Source organism: Ciconia boyciana, chromosome 3, assembly GCF_034638445.1.
Source record: "Ciconia boyciana chromosome 3, ASM3463844v1, whole genome shotgun sequence".
In the NCBI taxonomy this organism is placed as follows: Eukaryota; Metazoa; Chordata; class Aves; order Ciconiiformes; family Ciconiidae; genus Ciconia; species Ciconia boyciana.
In genome coordinates, this window is record NC_132936.1 from 35,809,104 (window position 1) to 35,833,494 (window position 24,391).

The following is a 24,391-nucleotide window of genomic DNA, read 5'->3' on the forward strand; positions in this document are numbered from 1 at the left end:
ATGTCCAGCTATGATCCACTACAACCTTGGGATCCTTCTCTGCAGAATCACTAGGCAGCCAGTTGTTTTGCATCCTGCGTTTATGTAGCTGACAATTCCTGGCTAAATATAGAGCTCTTTGCTTATCCTTACTTTTCTCATATCACCTCTCCAATTTGTCAAGGTCCTGGCTAAATTCTAATCTTTTCCTCTACTGCGTTGTTCCAGCTTGGTGTTGTCTGCAAATGTAATAAAGATGCGCTTTCTTCCATCATTTGTGTCATTAATGAAAATGTTGACTAGTGCCAGAAACATTGTACGGTCCTGGACACAGGACAAAACTTCCTTCTTTATTTAAGTGGACTGACAGTCAGCTTCTTTTACCTTCTGTCAAGGATAAATCACTGGGATAAATAGGCTAAATATTGCCTGTATTGCATATGCTATTAGCAGTAAACCATACAAACTCTCCTAGGTATAATTTTATTTTATAATTGCTTAGTGCTTGCACTATATCTCAACATTGAGGCCTCTGAACTAAAACTTTTTACCTTTCTTAAACCTGTTATGAAGATTTCCATACCACACCAGCTGGACATCTTTTCCATTCTTGAGATCTGAATGCCTGTGTGGCTGGTTTGGATATCTAGACTAGACACTCAAATTTTTCTGCCTATATTTCAAGGAAATATTTTCACTGCTTCCTTTTCTGCTGATGCATGCCTCGACATGCCTAAACCTTCATGTAAACAATTGTGCACTTTTATATATTAGCTATTCTCCAGTTATGTTACTTTTCCTCTACGAGTTCACAGGTTTCTTCAAATTGTTGCTCGACAGATTAAACTACCTTCCAAAAATAATCAAAGCAGATGAAGCTGCTTTGAATTTGGTCTGCTCTTCTTCTCAAAATGTCATCTATTCAGACATTACAACCCTCTATACCATCACAAAACATACTTTGTATTTTCTAATTAAAGAATCCAGGGCCAAAAGAAATTCCAGTAGGATCTTTAGGAAAGAGTGAATTTTGATTTTCTAAGAACAGCTCTCAGAAAGCTCAGGTAAAAATATTTGGCACTGACCATCTCACCAGATATACATTCTCCTTTGTCTGTTGCAAAGATTTCCATTCTTTATATTTTTTTGGTATTTTGAAATGAATGCACTTGTATGTATAAATACATAGACAAAGACTTCTGTCTTTTGTGTAAATAATGCCCACCAAGTTTATTGACACTGTAGGTCTTGTGTGTTTCTCTCTGGCTTCTAGATCAATATACGTTTTCATCCCTTGAATTAGTTGAAATTTCATAACATTATTTTTTATTTACATACTGTGCAATATCATCAAACCTTTCCAGTCATTCTAGTTCCTCACCACTTCTTCTCCTAGCCTGTCAATGAGTCAGAATTTGTTCTAAATAATAGGAACCTTTTCTTCTGGTACTACTTGTCCTGAAAATTAAAAGGACTGTCGTGGTTTAGCCCCAGCTGGCAACTAAGCACCACGCAGCCGCTCGCTCACTGCCCCCCGCTGGGATGGGGGAGAGAATTGGAAGAGCAAAAGTAAGAAAACTCAAGGGTTGAGATAAAGACAGTTTAATAGGGAAAGCAAAAGCTGCGCACACAAGCAAAGCAAAGCAAGGAATTCCTTCACTACTTCCCATGGGCAGGCAGGTGTTCAGCCATCGCCAGGAAAGCAGGGCTCCATCACGCGTAATGGTTACTTGGGAAGACAAACGCCATCACTCCAAACGTCCCCCCTTCCTTCTTCTTCCCCAGCTTTATATACTGAGCATGACGTCATATGGTATGGAATAGCCCTTTGGTCAGTTTGGATCAGCTATCCTGGCTGTGTCCCCTCCCAGCTTCTTGGGCACCTGGCAGAGCACGGGAAGCTGAAAAGTCCTTGACTAGTGCAGCAACAACTAAACCATCTCTGTATTATCAACACTGTTTTCAGCACAAATCCAAAACATAGCCCCACACCAGCCACTATAAAGAAAATTAACTCTATCCCAGCTGAAACCAGGACAGTATCCACCCCTTATTCCATACCATTTACGTCATGCTCAGGTCTCACACTATCCAATACATTCTCATTACCCACCATCACCCTTCCCATCCTTTGATATAATACACACATATCATTCCCTTAGTCTATGGACCACCCCTACAAAATATTTGTAAAATGTCCATAAATGTCCACAAAATGTCCACTGAGTTCATTTAGTCCATGACTTTGGGCTTCATCTCTTATGGTTGTTACTCAGGACAGGAGAGGTGGTGTGTTTCTTGAAGTTATTGGGCACAAAAACCAGCTCAGGTCAGGTCACTGCTGCACTTGCACTGCTTCTTGTAAGGCTTCTCCTCCATTTGTTCAGGTGGTTCCGGCTGTAGTAATTCCTATAACATGCAACTCAAATCATGGGTTACAACAATTTAAAGGTATATCCATTACAATCTCCACCCCTGGTCCCTTTGGACCAGGATATAGGGTTTAACATTGCAATAAACTCCTCCCCTTGCTCCTAGCCTGGCCAGCAACAAGGGGTTCCTGCTATAGTAATTCCCACAACATGCAACTCAAATCCCGGGATACAACAATTTAAAGGTATTTCCATCACAATCTCCACCCCTGGTCCCTTTGGACAGACCATCAGGTTTAACATTGCAATGAAGTCCTCCCCTTGCCCCTGCTCCAGCTTGGACTTATCCACAGAATGTAGTACCTTCAGAAGTAAACTTGCTCCAACATGGCCTCATGCACAGCCACAGATGCTTCAAGGTGTACCTGCTGCAGCATGGACTTCATCCACAACCACAGATGCTTCGAGGTGCACCTTATCCAGCGTGGACTTATCCTTGGGCCACAATCCCTTCAGAGGTATACCTGCTGTGGCACAGACATAACCATGGCCACAGAGGTTTCAAGATATACCTGCTCTGGCATGGGCTTATCCATGGGCACAGACGCTTTGGGGTGTCCTGCTCCCATGTGGATTCATCCATAGGTCACAGTCCCTTCGACTGGAGTTCACACTGGAGTTCCAGCCTGTCCAGTACAGCAGCACAGAAACAGCAGCGATGCCCTGGCCATCTGCCAGCACAGGCGCAAGGCCATTGCTCTTACCAAAATGTTCCCAGGCACAGCACAGTGAGATGATCAGCAGTACAGCAGCATGGCAAGCAGTGAAAGCAAAAAGCAGCCACTAATGAGCCCTAGACTCTAACATACAGTAAGGCAAGCAAGCCTATGGCAAGCACAGAAGCCTGATGACTAATAGCTAAACAGCAATAACAGCTATAAATTCTATCTATCTGGCACATTCCAATCAAATCTGTCATTATCTCAAACCCTTCAAGCCCCACGTTGGGCGCCAAAAAGGACTGTTGTGGTTTAGCCCCGGCCGGCAGCTAAGCACCACGCAGCCGCTCGCTCACTTCCCCCCTGGTGGGATGGGGAAGAGAATCACAAGAGTAAAAGTGAGAAAACTTGTGGGTTGAGATAAGAACAGTTTAATAATTGGAACAAAATAATAATAATAATAATGAATTATAATGAGAAGGAAAACAACGAGAGAGAGAGAGAGAAAAACAAAACCCGAGGGAGGGAAAAAAGAAAAAAAAAACAAAACCAAAATGATACAACCGCTCACCACCCGCCGACCGACACCCAGCCAGTCCCTGAGCAGCGATCTCTACCCCCTGGCCAACTCCCCCAGTTTATATACTGGGCATGACATCATATGGTATGGAATAGCCCTTTGGCCAGTTTGGATCAACTCTCCTGGCTGTGCCCCCTCCCATTTCTTGGGCACCTGGCAGAGCATGGGGAGCTGAATTAAAAAAAAAGTCCTTGACCAATGTAAATCCCGCTTAGCGACAGCCAAAACATCAGCATGTTATCAATATTATTCTCATACTAAAATCCAAAGGACCGCACTAAACCAGCTACTAGGAAGAAAATTAACTCTATCCCATCCAAAACCAGGACACTACTATAATTTTTTTATTTCTCGTTTGCTATTCCCAGCCTGTATAGCTGATAGTAGCAGAGACAATTGCACTATTGTGAGATACTGGCATTCATGTGAAGATTTATACAGCTCTAAAAAAATGCAGCTGCAAAAAGTACATATCAAACCAACAGAGGATAATCCCAAAGCATAATCAGCAGCTCAGACTACAGCAAGAGCCTGCTTCATGATGAAACAGGATGTTAAAATTTTCAACTGCAAGTTAATGGCCCGGAAGACCAATGTCCAAGATTTTCATCCCATTGAAAGAAGGGCTTTACCATGATCTGATAAGCAAGTAGGATAGATGACTCGTTATTCAGAACCTGGCTGTGGACCAAATCATGATAAGAAGGTGGAAGAGACATATGATACTCAGCAGCACATAAAAGTTTAACCAGAGCTTTTTACAGAAGATGGGTTTGGTGCTGAAAGATTCAGAAAAGAAAGGAAGTTTTAAAACAACTAATGACTCCTTCCACCCTTCACAACTTAACATGACAAGGAATCCGTAATGAGATGAGCCACACAGGAGTGCAAAGAAACATGGGGCTGGCTACAGATTTATTTTATTGGCCTCGAGCAGCATGAGCAGTAGAGAGCAAATGTCAGACAAGTGAGAATTGTTTCAGAAGAAAGGCTAAAAATGAGATGGCTGCCAAGCCATTTCCTCAAGAGAGAGCAAAAATCGAATTGCTGGAGGGGGTTCATACAGGTGGGATAATCCCACTGGTGATAGCTAGCATTCAAAAAGGAAAACTCTTTTCTTGATTCAACTTCACAAACTTAGATGGAGAATTTTGAAACTCAAGCAACATGCTTCAAAGTTACAGAAAAAAAGCATAGCATCTTCTGAAATGATATCTCTGTGACATTTCATGCAAATTCACTGGTTCCTACCACAAAGTCCAAGACAGCCACTATAGGCATACATGCAGGATACCAGAAAGGAGGGACTGCTTAATGTAAACAATTTGGGGAACTCTGAGCTCTCTTCAGACTAGCTCCCACACCTACAATGGAGTGGAGTACACAGTTGGAATTTAAACTCAAGAGAGTATTAGCTGCCAGCCAGGGCTGCCAGACCCTACATTTCAGACTGAAAAATTCACCAGTGGCTGACATACAGGAACCAGGAGTTCTCAGTTTTAAGCCCCTTCAGGAAAGGACATTTTAAAACCTTATATTGCCTTCATTTCTAGGAAAATGCCCAGTTCATCAGACTATTCTGTAGCAGAGCCTGTGAAGAAGTTGGAGCTAGGGGAGACTCTCCATCTCCACTGCAGAAACTGTGTCACTCTGCAGAAATACAGAGTGTATGCAAGAAGGAGAGAGATAAAATTGAAACAGAGGAGTACTCAATGATGAGAATACTCTCTGGGAATTCCTGAGTTTTTATGGCATGAGCTTTGCATCAAAGAGTCAGTAAATAAAAGTCACAAAGGATGCAGACTAAGAGGAAAACCAGAAGAGTATCACTTCGCGAAGTCATACAGTGCTCAAGGCACATACGAAACTCCTATGCCTTAACATACAGCAGAAGCATTATTTAACACAAATATTGGCACAGCCTCTCCTCTTTCTAACATCCTGTGACTTGTCAATAGCTGGAAGCTTTAAAGGGAAACTCTAGGTTGGTTTCTTTACTTACTGATGCTGGCTCCCTTCTAAGACATTGCTGAAACTAACATTTTCTGCCTTGAGACAAATTACATTTAGCTGCTAGCAGAAAATATCTGTGCCAAATGGGTCAGTGTTTTGAAATAAAAGGAAGTCAACAGGAAGACAATTAGGCTATTGTGATTATATGGAAGGGTTCTGGATAGATAAAATACGGCCTACCTATAGGTGTTTATGTGAAATGCATGTTCTGTTTCTGCTCTTTGATTATACTACTATGACTAATTTCAATTAATGAGGGCAACATGAAGACAATTTATTCAGGCTTATGTGGAGTTTCATGTTGCCTGCCAAGTTCTCTTTTTCTTTTTTTTTTAATTTATCTTTAAATACATTCCTTAAAATTTGCTGTTAGAGAGATACAAAAGCAAAAAGACAGTGATTTTTCAAAGACTAGTACAACACAAGCACTAATACTGAAACCTTTAAACAAGGTATTTTTCTTCATGAGTTCCTGTACACCAGTGTTTGTTTGACTTTTGTTAGTATCTTTTCTGGGCTGAAACACACTATGACTGACTACCTTCCTCTTTCTACGTCATGTTAATTTCAGTAAGAGATTGATAAGTAAAGAATTCAGCAAGGTTGAATTTGTATAGCTCAGAAGTTTCATTTAGCATTCCAAAAATATTTGACCTATTCCAGGTCAAATTCACTACGTAGGTGTAAGATTAAAAAAAAAATATCCAAAGCCAACAACAAAATAAAGCCCCTTTAAAAAAACAAAACCACAGCAAATCAGTGTTGTACATTATATTAATGTATTTCCAGCCACTACTTTTACATGAGCTCAAGGTTACCCAAGTTCACTATGAAATTTCACTATCAAAGCACAATTTTCTTTCATATTGGTAATGGAACCCATAAACAACACAGCTTAGGTTTTTCCATATCACTAATGAGAAAATTAATAGAAAACAATCCCTGAACTAACTGCTGAGGAACTCCTCTGTGATTTCGGTCCTGCCTAATTTTGCTCAGGCAACACATGTCTTTGAGGGTTCTCCTGAAGACACTTCTTGTCTAACTCTGGCCCAGTGCCCATATTCTTCTTTGTGGAACTGCATTATGTGTGTTAATGAAGTCCAGATAGATTAGATTAATAGCTGGGGGGGAGGGAGTCTTGAATGTTTGTTATCTTGTCAAAGAAGCTATTGGATTAGTTTCACATAAATCCCTGTGGCTTTAAATCCCATTTCCCTGTGGTCTTCATCCTTTCTTTCAAAATATGTTCTAGAACCCAAAATACAGTTTCTCCTTCTTAAATATAGATATTTTCATTAATTTCTTTCCTAACAGTTTGCTAAATAGCCTATTAGGCACAGATACAGCTATTTCTTCTATTTGAGGAGATCTTGATAAGCTGGTGATAGCAATCATACTTCTCATGGGCACATTCTTACTGTAAAGATGAAGATTGTAGGGAATGATTGTACCACAGCTAAAGGTAGTTTCATTTGAGTCCCGCAGAAAGTAATAGGGACCATTATACTTGAGGAAGATTTCATTAGGTTTGAAACAATAAATCTGAGATCATGTGAGATTTAGAAAAACTCTCAACCAAATCTCATAAGGCATGTAATAAAATCACAAGAGTTGGCAACAATCTTGATCCATCTCATAAACTCTAAATAAATATGAACAGATGTAGATAGTGTAATTAAATCGATTGGGAAGTTTATTTCCCAAGGAATCATTCTGAGAATCAGAATTAGACACAGACCCCTTGAAATCTAATTGATTTTTGAAACAACTCAAAAATACTTTAAAGCTTTTTCCCCTCTGAGGTCTTTCTAATTACACTTTCCTGTTCTGAAATATTTTTCACTCCCTTGTGACTACATGAAATATTCACTTTATCAATGATAAAGGGGAATAGCTCTTCTAAAGAGTAAACAGTGAAGCTCAGTATAAACAGAGTCCTATCTAATACAGCAGTGGAAATTTCCCTTGTAATAAGGGAAATAAAATTGTGCTTTAATCACTTTCAGTTACAGAAATTTTAAATGTAACTCAGAGCAATAGGTGGTTAAAAGTCCAAAACTTTTTAAGAAAGAGAAGTTAAAGGTATAATAAAGAATTAAAACAGAAGAGAACCAGAGGAAATCAGGAACACACTGTTGAAGCCACTGGAGCCATTTTCTTAAGCCTGCTGTGCTATTGAGATTGTCTTCACTGGGATCTGGAGGCCATACATTTTTAGGAACAGACAATAATCCAAAGACAATGTATTGTAGCATTGTGTAATGTCAAAAGTTGGGAACATTCTTTTACTTAGCTCTCCCAGCAGTTCAGTCATCCTAAGTAAAAAGTTATTGAATAAAAAATGCTTTTAGCATTTTTCATATGCTTACCTCTTTCATATGTTTTTGATACTTTTTTTTCCTAATATGGTACTTCTACAAAAACAAAGAGTTACACAAATAGAAACAACTATCATCTTGAATTTCATGAAAATATGAATTAGAAAATACATAGCTGACGGTTGGCTTCCCTTATGAGCTAAAAGGCTCATCTTGAGCCAATAAAGAAAATAAAAGAAGGGTGAAAAGATTATAGAGATTTTATTTCCTCCAATGTTTCTATGACAGAATAGACCAACAAGAGTTCTGTCCTCAGTTAGGCTGAAATTTGTCAGAAAAATGACTATAATAAAAAGAAGCTGCCCATCCACTGGGACACCTCTGAAGCCTAAAACAAAGATTCATGGCAACTACATGAAATCACTCCAAGAGCTGGCAAAGGTGCTGAACCTCAGTGGGGGTTATTCGAAACTAAAGAAATTTAGGGAAGACTGTCTATTCAGGGAAGCTGGAAGAAGATCTAGAGCGCATTTTAGTGCTCCAAGAATAATCTGGTTGCCTAAATTCATGTACTGGTCAATTGAAAGTCCATCTTTTGGGTGATCTTTTAATCATCCTTTAGTCCATCTAGCACACTTATGTACTTGAGATACCCTGCACACCTACAGTTTCTAGCCTTATCTAGTTATGATGTATTATCATCTTTTGCAATGATTTAAACTCCCTCTCCAACATCTCTTGTGCATCCTTATATCTGAGGTGTGTTTATAACATATTTCTCTGAGATCAGCTGAAAAACCCATGATAAGTTTTCATCTTTCAGGTGGCATGGAGACCTGATCTTCTTTTAAGACTTACTTTTTGCGTATGTGATCTATTTCGCCTGAACTACTAAACAACAGATTGTGCTGGGAAAACACTCACTTTCCATACCTCTTGTTGATGCTGGAACCATGGACAGTCAAAACCATAGTGGCAATGGTGCTTGACTTAATATTGTAATGACTCAGGAACTTTGCTGGAAAGGCAGAGAGGTGCGGTTCCAGTCATTGTTCTCTTCAGTGTTTCTGATTTTTATCCAGTGATGATCTGAAGTAAAATGCACAAACAGTTCTGGGCACATGGCCCAGAAGCCAAGCTTTTCCAAAAGCAAAGTGAGTTCTGTAACCACTATGTTACAAAGGCTGTCTGTTCTCCTTGTGCATTCCTGTCTGTACCATAGCCCAGCATCACCCAGCGTGAGGATTGCTTGCTATGCAAAATGTTGGGTGATTGGTGCATTTCCTGGCCTGAAAGCTGGGTCTCCTGCTTCCTGGACAAGTACTCTAATTGTCAGACCAGTGTCTAAAAGCTCTTAATAAGATATTGGGATCTGGTCACCTAAATCCTGTAAGTGGTTTCACACTCTGAAGTGTAGTTTTACTAAGATGTCAAAGTTCATACAAAAGGTGAGTTTCAGGTACAACCCTTTTGGGATTTGGGGGGGTGGCTGACCTGACATACTAAAACACAACAAAAATTAAGGGGCTAATTTCCTTATGTGTAGGAATTAGGCCCCTCATTCATGACAGGCAACAGAAGAAAAATTACCACACCTAGGGACACTTCTCATTTCAGGAATTTCTGTATATCGCTATAACCACCAGACTTCATGTCTTAACAGCGCCACCTTGCAAAACCACATGTGCCATTTTCACAGGCTTTCCCTCAAAAAAAGGTTTGTCTGGAGATATAACAATAAAACCATACTTGAGAAAGCAGCATAACCACCAGAGAAATGAAAATTAAAGTTTATTCACTTGGAATCAATGCCATTTTTAGTTTATGTGGCAGCCAGGTACAATGGTAATACCATTGTATCTGGATACAATGTCATATAAAAGGTGTTACATAGCTAGCTTTTACCACACTTAAAATGCAAATTCATGTGTCACAGTGAATAAAGGAACTTAATAGGTTCATCTCTCCTATGAACTCTGTCATCATTCATTACTGTACATCTGTTATGACAAAAACTGATTAAATAGTTATGTTAATTGATATTGTTATCCAGACTCTTCTTTTAACCAGACTTTTGATCCATCTCTCCCACACTCCGTTTTCCACTCACACATAGCGAGTCTCAGACCCTAGGAGAATCCATTTGTGCCTGTGGTTATGTGGTTGCCACACCTAAGCGAAAGAAACATATAAAAAATTTCCTGGATCTATACCAACAATTCTCTTTTGAGAATGCCTGGAAATGGTAATTAAGAATAGGCCAGAAAAGAATCTTTCATTGTAACAAGTCTGAATTTCACTGTTTCAAATAAAAAAGCCTGCTGCCGACCACAATCACATCCTTCCAGTAACACTAAAAGAAGGAACTATTAAATGCTCCTTGTTGAGCAAAAAAAGGATATAATGAAAGCCATGGCCCAAACCAAACTGAAGGAAAACACAGGGACCAGGAATTAATTAGTGAAGCTATTTGTATTCATTTGCCAGAAGGAGCTGAGAAGCAACCAGCAGACAGGAAGAAACTGAGGAGGCTTCAAAACAATCAGTGAGAGTGTAAACTTGAAAGAAAATAAGACAAAGAGGGAAAAGGAGTTTCTTGGGTAGAGTACTGGACAGAAAGTTAGGCTGAGAAAGCAAAGCAAAGCAAAGGAATTGCCCTAGGTGTCTTATTCTTACTGTATTCTGGAAAACAGAATTTTGTGTATGGGATTTGGTAAATTATTGCATGAAAGAAACAAATAATTCTAACATAAATTTGTCTTAATAAAAGCAATAAAAAAAGCCCCAAATATTGGTCAGTTCCTTGCACCAAGTAAATGATACTGTAATGTAGTTCTTCTGGGGGTTTACATCGTATTTCCTCTCCTGATTCCTCAACGCGATGTGATTGTCAATCTCAAAGTAACTTTTTGACAAGTGCATGACTCATGCACACATCCATCTGTCATTGTTCCATAGCTGAAGACAGAAGTGGAGCCACAATACTCTTCTGATCTCCTCTGCTTCAGCTACCAAGGAGAAGGCATGGAACAGAGCTTTGAACCATGTAGCTGCATCAGCCTGAAGTGAAAGATAACAAAATGCAACTTGGACAAAGGAGGTAGATAGTTACAGAAAGGGTTTCTCTGCATATCTGTTGTTAAGAGAGGAAAGGAGTAAACAGGAACTTTGCCACTTAATGTTTTCACTTCAAGAGACTGAAATGAAGATGAGTCCTTCTTTCTGTTCTTCAACAATATGAACAGTTAAAGCCCTCCTCCTGCTCCCATGAAATTAATGAAGCTCTCCTGGAATTCAGTTGTTGAAGATCAAGTTGTCAGTGCCTGCCAAGACCCAGAATTTGGAAAATTGCCATTTATCAAGATATAAAATGCCACCGATGATGATGATGATGAATTGCATCTAGGGGACCAGCCCAGGATCTGGAGTTTGTCCTCTTTGTACCTAGCACTTTATCCTATCCTTGAAAAAGCTTCAACTACTCCTAGGCAAATGTTTCCACACAAAGATTAAGGTACTTTGCATCCATCACTATAAACATAGTTTGTGCTTTTCCCGTAAGAAAATGTTGAAGAATCCCAACCAATTCAAGTTTCACAATGCACTAACAATAATTGTTTTTGCCTACACTGGGCATCCAGTTTTCAGTAATGTCACGCAGACCTTATTTCCCTAATTTGTGTGTGACAAGTCATTCTTGTATGAAGCTGTTGAAGAATTTATTAAAGACCATCCTATTATCCCCATCCTCTTCCTTAGATGCTATACAAATGAACTAGTCAAAGGATCATTTACCTGGGTGTGACTTGCCAGCAACAGAGCTATACTAGCTGTTTCTTGCAATCTTGTTGTATTGTAAGATCATCTCAGTGTTCACAAATCAGCTGCACCAACACCTTTCTGGACAATGAAGTTTAGAAAATCAACCAGATGCTTCTTGTCCTATTTCTAAAATTCTAATTTGCCCTTCTCAGTTCTCAGGATCTACTCCATCATTCTCTAGTTCTTAAGAGATTGCCTTGGATAGTTCTTTAAATGTTGGGTCTTTAATTTATCTCATGATGCCTATAAAACTGCTTGTCCAAAATGCACATTGACTAAATTGAAACACAGAAAATTATATTCTAAATGTTGCAGAGGAGGATTTGGAAGAGAGGATAAGAGTGACTGTGACAAGAACAGAACCCTCTGGGAGTAATCACCTGCCCCAGTCATCACCATGGTTAGCAGACTTATTACTTGGTTCAGTTATTTGTGCTTTCTATAATTAAACAAAATAATAGCTTATTGCAGAAGCTTAATGCACTGCCCTTGTATAAGCTACTCTTGTAAAAAGGAAAATAAAAAAAATATCTGAAGATAATTTTGGAAAAGGTCTAAGTTTCTTGTAAAATTCAACTCTAGTGTTGGTTCTGTTTAAAGAGTTGTGGCCCATCACATCATTTCTGTTTCTTAATTATTATTTTCACAGTTATTAAATTGAAGATATTAGGTTGTGGGCCTGTATGAGTAGCAACACTGTGGTGCAATACAGTAATGGAAGACAGGAAGGTCTGGGGGAGAAAATAATCATTTCAGCTGGTATGTAGGTTGGTAATAACATGCCCGTGATATAATGATCACATTTACTACTTCACTAGCAATTAGAAATTCCTGATCAAAGACAAGTCCATACCACAAAAATGTGATTGCTTGCATTTCAGCTGAGATGATAGACAGTTCATTTTATTAAGCTGTTTTGTGCTTTTCATCCAACAACAAATTAAAATCGAATTTGGTTTTAATAATTATAGGTTCCTGCAGATCATTCATCTTGGTATGCTGTGAAAATTATCCTTTGAAGGTAAGTTAATTAAATTCCCTGCTCAGCAAGCATTCAGGCAACATTTTCTTCCAACTTGTTCTTACTTGTGGTCAGGAGGAAACCCATCAGGGTTAAATTTGAAGATTTATGTGATGATTAATCTTTCAACCAAAGTAGTAGACTTATTATGAATCCTCTTTCTTTCTCTGTACAAAAGCAACCTTTCTCCATTCAAACTAAAGTACATGTGATGAAGTCTCAGTTGATACAAGTTCTTTTTATACCATAAACTTCCCCTGAGTTTTGGCCAGGAGTCAGAGTTTTTGTTTTTGAACTGAGTTTGCTATTGAAGTCAATTTATTCCATTATTTCATTAGATAAAGGTAATTAGTAACTCCACATAACTTTTATATGATTTTTTTTAATCTCTGCCTATCTGGTAAAATTCTAAATGAGGGTATCAGCCAAAAATGGAAAACACCTTTCCTGGGGTACCACTGCTTTTCTTCAGACACCTTCAAATGCAACTGACTGACTACCTCTGAGACAAAGATGAGAAATCAGTCTCCACATCTTGAATGTAGGAATCCAATTGAATTTATTCTTTTCCTTATTGTCTACTATTTAACTTCTCTTGAGCCAAAGGCAAAGACATGTATATAGTTGAAGAGTTGACTATCTCTTGCTGGAGCCCTCCTCCATGACAGACTACTCAAGCAGGATTCAGCCACACCACATCTGCATCTAGTGTCATTTTAGACCACCAGAAGTGTCCCATCTAGCAACTAGCTCCGCTCCAGAAGGGCACAAGCCTCCCCTCTACCTCTCTGTGTCATAGATGCTAGCTGCATCTCCCTTACAGCAGTACTGGTGGTAAGAAACTTGAGATGGTTCCAACAAGCAGAGTTATAACATGTCATCTAGTCCGTCTAACCTGAGAACCTAATTTATGTGTTAATCTAGGCAGCAAATACCTATATTTCTTATTTCAGCAATAGAGGTAGATAGCTAGAGCTCTTGAAGGAGAATACTACTACTGTATATCTCTGCATAAGCACCTAAGTCACAGAAGCTGCAATCTACCCTAAGTTTATAAAACGAGACTATTTTCTCACTTCAGGACACTGGGAAGCGGACTGAGGCAACAATATGTTTTTAAAACGTCAGAAATTCAAGACATTTTTGTGAAAAGCAGTTGTTGTTGGCTTTCTCTCACTTGGGGGAATATGTCCTCAAACTGTTAAAGATGTCTTAAATGTGACCTCAAACTGTTAAAGACGTCTTAAAGTACAGAGTGCATCAAAGGTGAGCTTCTGCTATAGGCATTTGAGGAATAGTTTCCCCCAAACCCATATTTTCACAAAGTGTGAGGCAGAAGAGTATTGTCCAAAATTCATTTCATTCTCATTCTGGCCACATGAGTATCAAATGAAGTATTTAAATAACACAAAGAAGTAAAATGTCTTTATGCGCATATATAATGCAGAATTTTACTTCCATTTTATTGCTGCATGTGACCTTTAATTTCCTCTGTTGCACAGGGTGTTTTTACCATCTATTCAGCAATTCAGCTATGGCACTGAGTGACATGACAGCACATGAGGAAACTTCTACAGCCTAATTTTATAACTCTGTAGCAATGCTTTTTTATCTTGATCAGTTCTATTTCCATCAAGTGAGAGAGTAAGCACTCAAGAAAAAATAACCTCAAATGATTAACATGTATTACTTCCACCAGCAAGTACTCAAAAATCAGTCCTTAATTGAAGAAATAGTTACAGATTTTTTTAAACAACCTTAAAAAAATTCCATAATGTGTGAAATTTGAATGTACTAGAATGTAAATACATGGCTCTGACCCCAGACATCCAGATTTAGCAAAGTACTTGTTCCTCTCTGCTGGCCAAAACTCTAATGCCTCTTTAATGCCAACAATTTTTGAAGTGTATTCTTCTACACTTTAAAGTGGGAACCCATAATTCTTCTTCCCTCTGTCCCTGACCTATCCCATATCCAATAAATAATCCATATTTACTAAAATTTTGCTTTAAATTAAAAAAAAAATACAAATCCTCATTTTATTGTGAAAAAAAAAAAGCTTATATGCCAAAGTAGTCTTCCCATTAAAATTTCTAAGATGTTTGCTACTGATTAGATGGTTATGGATTTTTTGCAATATGATGAATTTCTGCTAGAAAAACATCAGTGATCAGAAAGTATTGCATTTGCCCCATACATACCAACTTTTTGTCAAAAGCTTGGTATTAATCTAAAGCTTACAGCACATAATTTAGAAAACAGGTTCTTTCAGAGATACTTATCCATTTTACAAAGCCTATTTGGCATTGTATCACAGTGTCCCTCAAATTTTTATCTGACAGGACCCATACATGCCATCATTATCATTTAACCAATGGGTAGTTGAGGCAAAGGGATATTCAGTGTGGTTTACTTAGGGTGGCACAAGCAGCCCTTGGGCACAGCACAGGTCTGAGTCATGGTCTGAGAGTGATATCCTAGGTATATTGCTGTCCTGTCTGGACAAATTTTCCTGTCTGGACAAATGACAATCACATTGTATTTTTAGACTGGTAGAAATTTACATATACAGAGATCTTTTCCAGCTTATTTTGTGAGGATGTGCTGTATTGCTTGCACTAATTCTCAGTGATTAGAGGGTCTCTTTACTATGTCCAAGGAGCAAATTCTGTACCTCTCTTGCTGCGCTGAGTTTTGAAGAAGTTTGCTGAACTCATGCATTCTAATAGAGTTTTAAAGATAAAATACTCCCATGAAGGAATAAATAAGTCACAAAAAAAGGAGGACAGAGGAAAAAAATCCAGAAATGCTGAGCTTATGCAGAGCTGGCTTAAACTCAAAAAAGCCAGTATTCCCAGTGGTTGAGATTTCATTCCAGAAACTCTTGCAATCACATCCTTGATTTCTTGTATCTTTGAAAAGGATGGTGAAAATAAGTAGGTTATTAGATATAGGAGCATTTCTGGTAAAACATGTCTAGGCAGATGTTAAAAGCTGTAGAGCTGACAGAGAAAATGTGTAAGAGTCAGTAGCACTAACTTTACACCAGTTAACTGCTGCCACATTACCAGTTTTGTGGACTCAACAATAAATGAACTATATTGTGCAGGAATTTGTTATGCTTTTTACATTAAAAATGTGTTCATTTAATTCTTTTTGTTAATTTCTACATATAGAATTCATTTACACTTGGAAAACTAGCTCTTAGGACTTCAAAATTCACTTTTGACAAAATACTTCATGACAATGGCCCATCAGAAAAATTAGGTGCTATCATATGTTCTTTCTTCAAAAGGTGCTTTATTTTTGTGGTTGCAATTATCCCACTCCTTAGGTATCCTCATTTCTAAGAATGGACTGTTGACAAGGCTGTTTTTTACTGCCGGGCTTCATTTTTGCGGTGGCTGTAATTTGTACAGCAACTTGGCATCTTTTCAGCTCAGTGTGGTTAGAGAACCAGCACTAAGCACAGTGTACACATCCAGAAAAGTTTAAAAAAAATTTAAAATTTTATTTTACAGATAAATAAACCAATGTGAAAAAAAAAAACAAGCCAAAGCCACAGAACAAACTGAAGTGGCTGTCTTGTCTGGTAATAGGTCTTCTTTATCAGCTGGAACTGCAGAAATCTCAGTGACTATATCAATGACCCTATCTGACTCTATCTGCTACGAGTGCTCCAAGACTGCTGTCAGGATCAAATTAATCCATCTCCTTCACTCCAGCTGAGCTGCAGAGAGCCCTCTAGGGAATGTGGGACCCTACATGCCCAGCTATGTGCAGCCAGGCAGGCTGTATGAGGTGTGCACTAGATGCCTGCAAGGCAGTCATGAGTCAGAAGACAGAGATTTATTTATATGAGGCATCCCAAGATGTCTTACTCTGGCACAGACATTGCCAAAGGTTGTAAGAGCCCTTCCATATCTAGATGCTGTCTACACATCTCCTGGGCTTTTTTTAATGCATTTTAGCATGACTCTCAGCTGGGCAATTCTGAGATCTTCAATTTGAAGACAGACAAATGTGGAGGTACCAAAAGAATGAACTCTCTACACTAGTCCCTCCCTGATTCCCAGTGGAGTACAAGAAATGAGAGCTGAAATGCAGTGTCAAGACAGGGAACCCTCAGCCTAGGAAGTGGCCAAGTTGGTAGCCCAAGAGAGAGATCCAGGAAACTGCTAACAGAGGAATAATTCAATCTCTCTCTTATTTTTAACATATGTGAAAACCTTCAAAAGTGGGGATAACTACAGCTCTGAACAAAGAGTGGCTTCTGCAGGGCAGAAAAATGCACTGCTCATTAGTATGCATGAAACCATGAAATTTTTGATTTGCTGGTGAAAAGGCAAAGATGGGTCAATACTGATGTAGTTGACATTGATATTTGAGTGCAATAAGTGAATTGCTACTAGAAACCTTATCAATAATGTTTACCAGTCTGGGATTGCTTACAGAATTCAGCCTATTGTGTCAGGAAAATAAAATACCATTTATCCCTAAATATCCCTGTCCATTTTCAGTGTAAATGGCACAGTTCCTAGGTCTGCAAGGTACATCTTGGTAAGTATATGTAATACCTGGCTTGATGCCAGCTGACATACCCTTAGAGGGCTTAAGATAAAAATAGCATGCCATCTGGACATGGTCCTGAGCAACTGACTCTAGACAGCCCTGATTGAGCAGCTGAGTTGGACAAGATGACTTCCAGAAGTCTCTTCCAATCTCAACCATTTCGTGAACATCTCAAAACTGATACTGGGACCTCCAAGGTTATTACTAAAACCAAGTATGATTCATTTGCCATCATACAATGACAAGAGAGATTTGCTTTGCTAAGGTCCCATATGTAAGGGTGTAGACATGAGAAAATAAGCAATATCTATCAGCTGAGTTTTGTATTTGGGCTGGGCAACTTTACACTTTCCTGGGCACATTGATTACATATCCAACACTGTTATCACTGCCTTGGGAAGAAAGATGGAGCTCTGAGAAGGAGAGGCCACAGAAAATAGGACCTATGGGGACCTCAACAAATCATCTAGTTCATTCCTCTTCTCTAAAGGAGGATCAACAATATGTTATCATTCTTAAATGGAGTTCATCTATTCTCTTTTTAAACCTTGAAGCTACCACAACTTTCCTATGCTCTATTCAACAGTATATCACTGTTAGTTCCTTTTCTCTCCCTAATATCAAATTAAATCTTTCTCTTTAGAGTTTACCTCACTACCTCTTGTCCTAACCCATCTGGCATGAGGAACAGTCTATTCCCTACCTCATATTAGCAATCATCTAGCCTTAGCCTCTCTAAACATCCCATGTTCCATCAACTCTTCTTCATAGGCCATGGTTTTTCAGATGTTTTATCATTATCACTGTTTTCCTCCAGGATTTCTTGAGCTGATCCACCTCGTCTTGAAGTGCAGGAGCCAGAAGTGAACATCGTGTTCCACTAGAGACTATCCTGGTGTCTGTATAGCAGAAGGATTATTTCACATTTCATATATGCAGTATTACTGCTTATACCTTTCAGCTTGGTATTTGCTTTTTCCAGATCTGTATGATATTGCAGATTCATAGTCAATGCATCTTCAAACTGTGCGGTGGTTACCCTCTAAATTCAGTATTTTCCATCTGTTCTAACCAAACCAGCAAACTCTTTTTTGTTAATTTTCCAATTTTTTGAGGACTTTTGGGATGTTGACTCTCTTTGACTGGATTAGACTGGATCCCAAACTGTTAGATAAAGTTTAGATGAGATGAACCTAATTAAACTCTTTGCAATTATCCCTAGTGAAGAGCATCCTTTTTCAGAAAGTATCTCTAATATCATCAGTTAATTTTGAGTTCTCATCCTGTCCTACAGAGTTCTTTAGCCTCTCCCGATTTGGCATAATTTCTGGTTTTAATAAACATATCTTTTATTCAAGCATGAAACTTTTCAGTAAGTAATGGAATGTGAATAGCTTTAGGCATTGGAAAAACTCCTTCCACTTTGACACTGGACAAATGACAACTATTCTCTGTGTGTTTCTTCCAGCCAATTTTGCACCACCTTTTGATCATTTCCTATTGACCACACTTCCTTCATTGCTTAAGAAAATATTATGAAACAGTGTGAAAACTGATAATAAAGCCAAGTAATATCACACCACTTATCTCCTATCCACAAGGGATATTAGACCTTCCCAGAATGACATTAAATTCATTTATAATAATTTGTTCTTGATACATTCATTTTGGCTCTAGTGTTGATTCAAGGCTTGAATAACAGAGACACCATGCCTTGTGTTTCCAGTTCAAAATGGTCACGACTGGTGTAAGGGGTCCAATACTAGATAGATCAAACTTACAGGTATGAAATGCAGCCCAGCTGTGTCTGCATCTCACTTGCTGTGAATTCAGTATCCTCCACCGCATCTATGCTGTGGAGCCTGGAGGGCTCCCACCTCAGTGCCTCCTCAGCCACTTTCTGCACAACATGTCTCCATCTTTTTTTTCCTGCCTTTCCATGCCCACCTCCATTGAAAGGCGAGGCAGGATCCTGGTTGGAAGGGGGCTGGAGTGTGGTCCTGTGGGTGCCCCAACCTTGCATATCTGGGAATTGGCACAGTATAGCTTCTCACACCAGCAATCCTCTCCTGTGGGCAGACACAGTCACTGCTCATAGGGTGCTGGTCCCCTCCACGACTACTCAGTCACATTGATTCATGGACCTTCCCTGGTATGTTTGGCACTGCACATCTGCAGAAACCATGGCCAGGGCCTCTGGATTGCTCACTATGACCTGATGCTGCATATTCATCATCTTCTTATCTTCTAAGTGTTTGTGCCCAGAAATAAAAGTGATGATGACTGGTCTACAGTTCTTCGGGGTTTTTTCCTGCATTTCTCTTCTTGAAGAAAGGCATCACAAGATCCTTTCTGCAGTCTTGTATAACTTCAACCTCTTTTCACAATTTTTCAGAGGAAATCATTAATGCCTCCACAGTCATGGGTCTCTCCTGGTGCAAGAATACCAATATGGAAACTCCTAAGGTGATATATATCACCTATACGATTCTATGATTCTGTGATAAGAAACAGACAGCATAGATTTATCATAAACAATGTCAGTATAAATAATTCCTTAGAGTAAGCACACCATCTGCTTTTCTGTGCCCTGCCAGCTTTCATAGCTCTGATGGGAGAGGCTGTCAAGACAAATCTTGGCAGGTCCCACTGATACCTGGTAGGGTGCCAGCCAACAAAGTCTGTCAGCTCAACTGAATTTCTGTCTTTAACTGGCTTATAGGGTAGACAAGAAGCAGTAGATATGATACAATATGATATGTCTGTCTTTAATAAGCTTATGATAGTACCTCACGTGACATCCTCATAAACAAACAATGGAAATACAGTCTAGAGTGGTTGTTCACAAACTAGAGTCACAACCCCACTTAGGATCATGACAGTCATTAGTGGGACTACAGGCTAAACCAAAATGCAGTTGTTTATGCAAGTATTTGGATAGCACAAAATTATCGGTCTGTAAGTAGTCTCTCACAACCAGAATAAGTTTGCACATCACTAATCAAAATGAAGTCACTATAGATTAGGTGAATAAGCAGTTGAAATACTAAATTGAAATAGTAGTTATCAAAGGCTCACTATCAAACCAAAAGTACCTAGCAAGTGTGGTTCAAAAAAGGTTCTACCTAACTAGGTCAAATCTTATAATTATAGAAAATATTATCTTTTATTATATAAATATAATTAAAATTTAGTATGTGTTACGATTCATTATATGTTATTTATTATATATTGTTATAAATAATGTTCAGTATTTATATGAATGGATTGAATAACAAGACAGATAATTCATTTATGAACAAGACAGTTGCAAACAAACTATGTAAGGATCATCAACAAATGTCATACATAAGACAGATGAGGTAATGATACTTCTCTAGGCTTTGAATCTTTGTATGCAAAATTTTCATTCAATTCTTTATTTTATGTATTGTAGCAATCTTCCAAAAAGTTGCAAACACTGCACTAGTTTGAAGCAGCAGACCCCTAGTCAAATTATGTAGACCTTAACATCTGAATAAAATCACGGTAAGATAAGGAAAAGCAATAGAAAAAATAGAAGTAGAGGAGGGACTGAAGAAAGGGCACAAAGTGAAAATGAATTGCCTTAACATTTTCTCTCACTGCTTTCTCTTGAGATGAAACAACAAGATGTTGACAAATAGCCACCATGTAGGATGTCTCTAAATCACAGTGTGTGTATTTATTCCTTATTCATATATATATTTCACTAAATGACCTGAATGCCTTTGACTTTCTAAATACAGGAAATAAGTACACAAACACAAGACAGATTGAGATTAGCTTTAATTGTTAAAAAATCAACTTTAACTTCCTAGAGATTATTAAACTTTTCTGTGGTATTCATAATTCAACTAAGGCATTTTTCACCTGATAGATATTTACAAATCTTATTTCCTCAGGTCCCTTCTTTCAGTAGTCTTTGGATATATACCACAATTGCTCTTTCATGGCAGCTTGATCTGGCACTGTTTTCTCATCTTCATGCAGATTATCTTCAAGCACAGGTGCTTTCCCAAGTCCCATTCATGCCATAACTCTGCTTGTGAGCCATCAGCAAACAATGAGGCAATTCAGAAAGAGAACAGGATTTGGACACCTGACTGTGTTAAACTTTTCCACTTATCTAGCAAGCAAGTCACAACAATTAATTGATTAATATACAGCTTGGGTTTTTTTCAGTGATAAAAGATGGTCTACATTACTAGTATTCTTGCATCTTATCTCAGTAACATCATAAGGCAAACAGGACACTGAGCAAATAAAAGACATAGCAGTAGAAATAAGGCCTCAGTTTTGAGAGCTCTGTAGAATAAATACATCTATTCTGTGATGCCCTCTTAATATTTCCAGAAAAGCTTTTGCTCAAAAAAACACCCTAAAAAAATAAATCTAGAGACTAGTCAGGAAAGGATTGTGTTTATCCAGTACCTACCAGAGAAATCAATGTACTGGAAAAGATAAAGAGTAGATAGTCTACTAGGTCTTTATACTCCCTGCTTTCAATCATACATTTCTCCACTATATTATTTAACAGTTGGTATTACAGGACAAGGCCATAAATTATCCCAAATGTCTCATAAAAATACTGTTACTTTATCAAAATAAAACACCCTCCACATTTTAAATCCAAATTTAGTAAATTTGTTAAAGATGACAAACAAATATGAGCACACTTTGTACCAGCTCAGGCATCCTGCTTTGGAAAGTATATCCAGGGACATAAATTTTAAAACTCCCATATTTTGTGAATATTAGCTCTATAAACCATTTGGCATGGTTGGCATGCCACGAAAAGATCAAAAGTTATAAGTCTAAGCATAAAAACTAACAAGAAAGCCTAGAGAGTTCATTAAAAGTTTATTGTATCCTTGTATATAGGATCAAATATTTGCTTTTTTTTGTTTTATTGAATGAGAAAATGCATTTTTCATAACCATAACAATTATTTTTAACATGAGTCAAAGTGCCAAGCACTTCCACATATGAGCTAATACTAAATAAAGATGAGGCACCAAATAAAGCTGTTTCTGTTTTTCCTTCATACATTACCTCTAACTACACAGGCCTGTCCCTCGTGCTTTAGCAGTGCTGATGCTATCAGCCCCCAGGTGGAGGGAAGCAAACCTTGGCAGACAGTACCTAGATCAAATTCTTCCCTTGATTTCATATTCTGGGGCTGTCAGCTCAAGAGTCTGGGTAGGTTTCTTACATAAAAACGAGGTCTCTCAGGACCCTCTTTAGCCTATGTTCTAATGTCAAAGAGGTTACCATCTCTGTCTAGAAATAATGCAGTCAGGTCACAGCATTTGTTCTAGCTAATTTCTTTGGCTGTGGTACAAGTGACAAGAGAGCATGAAAAAGTCAATATAAGCAAGTGCTAAGCCCTGATATACACTATGTGAGCTCTGACAAATAATATAAAAATAACATAACTAAAGAGAGCTTCTGGGGGAAGGGGGGGGGGAGGTGGGAAAACAACCAAAGTCAACAAATCTGAGTTCTGAAAATAGAACGAGGAAAGCAAACATACATTAAGGGCTTAGCATGGTAAGGACACCCCCTTGATGAAGAAAGGACCCAGGTGTAGAAGAGAAAAGGACAGGGAGAAGATTTCTCTGATAGGTCTGTTGGGGTTTTTTTCCTAGAAAATGACCAAGGGCCTTTTCTGTGGAAGTAAATACATCTTTACACTATTCTAAATAATTTCCCAGGAATATTTCCACCATTTAACCACTGATCATTCAACACACATACACAGATAACACTTGGCATATCCTATCGACATGTCTGGGAACTGATAGAAAGCTGGCTGGTTTAGGCAGAGCTACATGACTTTGGAGGGACTGCAGAGCAAGATTAGGGGCTGTGCAGTTATGCTGGTACTGTTTCTTCTTGTCCATACAAAATCTCAGACTGGTCTGAAAGCTCTGAAACACTTTGCTAAGTGTTGCCAAACTCAGCTGTTACTTACTGGATGCTCTGCATCCAGATACGTTTTACTAAAAATCACAGAGCTGGTGACTGATGTCCCTGCTCATTGTAGGGAGGCGGGGTTGGGGACCTTTAAAGGTCTCTTCCAACCCAAACTATTCTATGATTCTGTTCCTCCAAATTTACACTAGTATTTCTACAAGTAAGAGGAGGCCACCAGAATGGAAAATTCCAGTCCAGAGAATGAAAGCTTCCAGAGCAACCAAGTGTGTTTTAGGAAGAAACCATTTTGAACACTGATTACACTGTTCTTCCTGCCTTCCCAACATCACAGTATTATTTATCTCAATATTTTTAAGAGAAAGAGAGAATTTCAGTGCACTGTTCTGAATATATGTGGACATGCACATACCTTTCCTTCTAGTGAGTGATTCCTCAGATCCTGGCATTCTGTCAGATGAAGCTGTTGAACTTTTTCTCTTTCTCATTCTTTTTCTTTTTTTTTTCCACCTTTTTCTTTCTCTTTCTCAATTTTGGCTTTGGTTTTGTTTTCCTTTTCTTCTTTTTCTTCTTTTTTTTTTTTCTTTTTCTTCTTTTCCTGTTTCTTTTCCTTGTTCTTTCTTTTCCTTTTTTCTTTTCTTTTTTTTTTAACTCTCAGATGATCTTCAATATATTAAACTAACAAATATTTCTGTCTTTCTTTACCTGAAAAGTGTATGGTAGACACAAACAAGGTATATAACAGACAGAAATCTGTTGCATATATTTCAATATGAAATGGTGCCTAGATAACATAAGTCTAGCTCTCCTATCAAAGAGTGAGAAGTACTAAGTCTCAGCCTCTTTAGGGTATTTCAGGATCAAAGATACCATTTGATCACCTTTGGTAAATTAAGTGGAGAAGAATGACAAGTGAATCATCAGTGAAAGAACATCTGTGGTCACATCCCTTCTGTTCCCATTGCAGATCAGCCCAGTCACAGCCATGCAGTTGGACCGTGCGCCTAGGAACAGTACCAGAGCCCAGACTGAGTCAT

The 24,391-nt window shown here is 38.5% G+C and overlaps 1 long non-coding RNA gene across 2 annotated transcripts; it reads right to left on the bottom strand.

Annotated features, from left to right (window-relative positions):
- Window positions 1-573: 573 nt before the first annotated feature.
- LOC140648877 (uncharacterized) lies at window positions 574-24,368 on the bottom strand. 2 transcript variants are annotated; one of them, XR_012041368.1, is made up of 4 exons: window positions 24,236-24,368; window positions 23,767-24,059; window positions 19,181-19,897; window positions 574-11,044 (listed from the first exon to the last, which is right to left on the bottom strand). It is a non-coding gene; the product is annotated as an uncharacterized lncRNA (long non-coding RNA). The 2 variants fall into 2 exon arrangements; XR_012041367.1 differs by having other exon boundaries at window positions 23,767-24,362.
- Window positions 24,369-24,391: the final 23 nt, after the last annotated feature.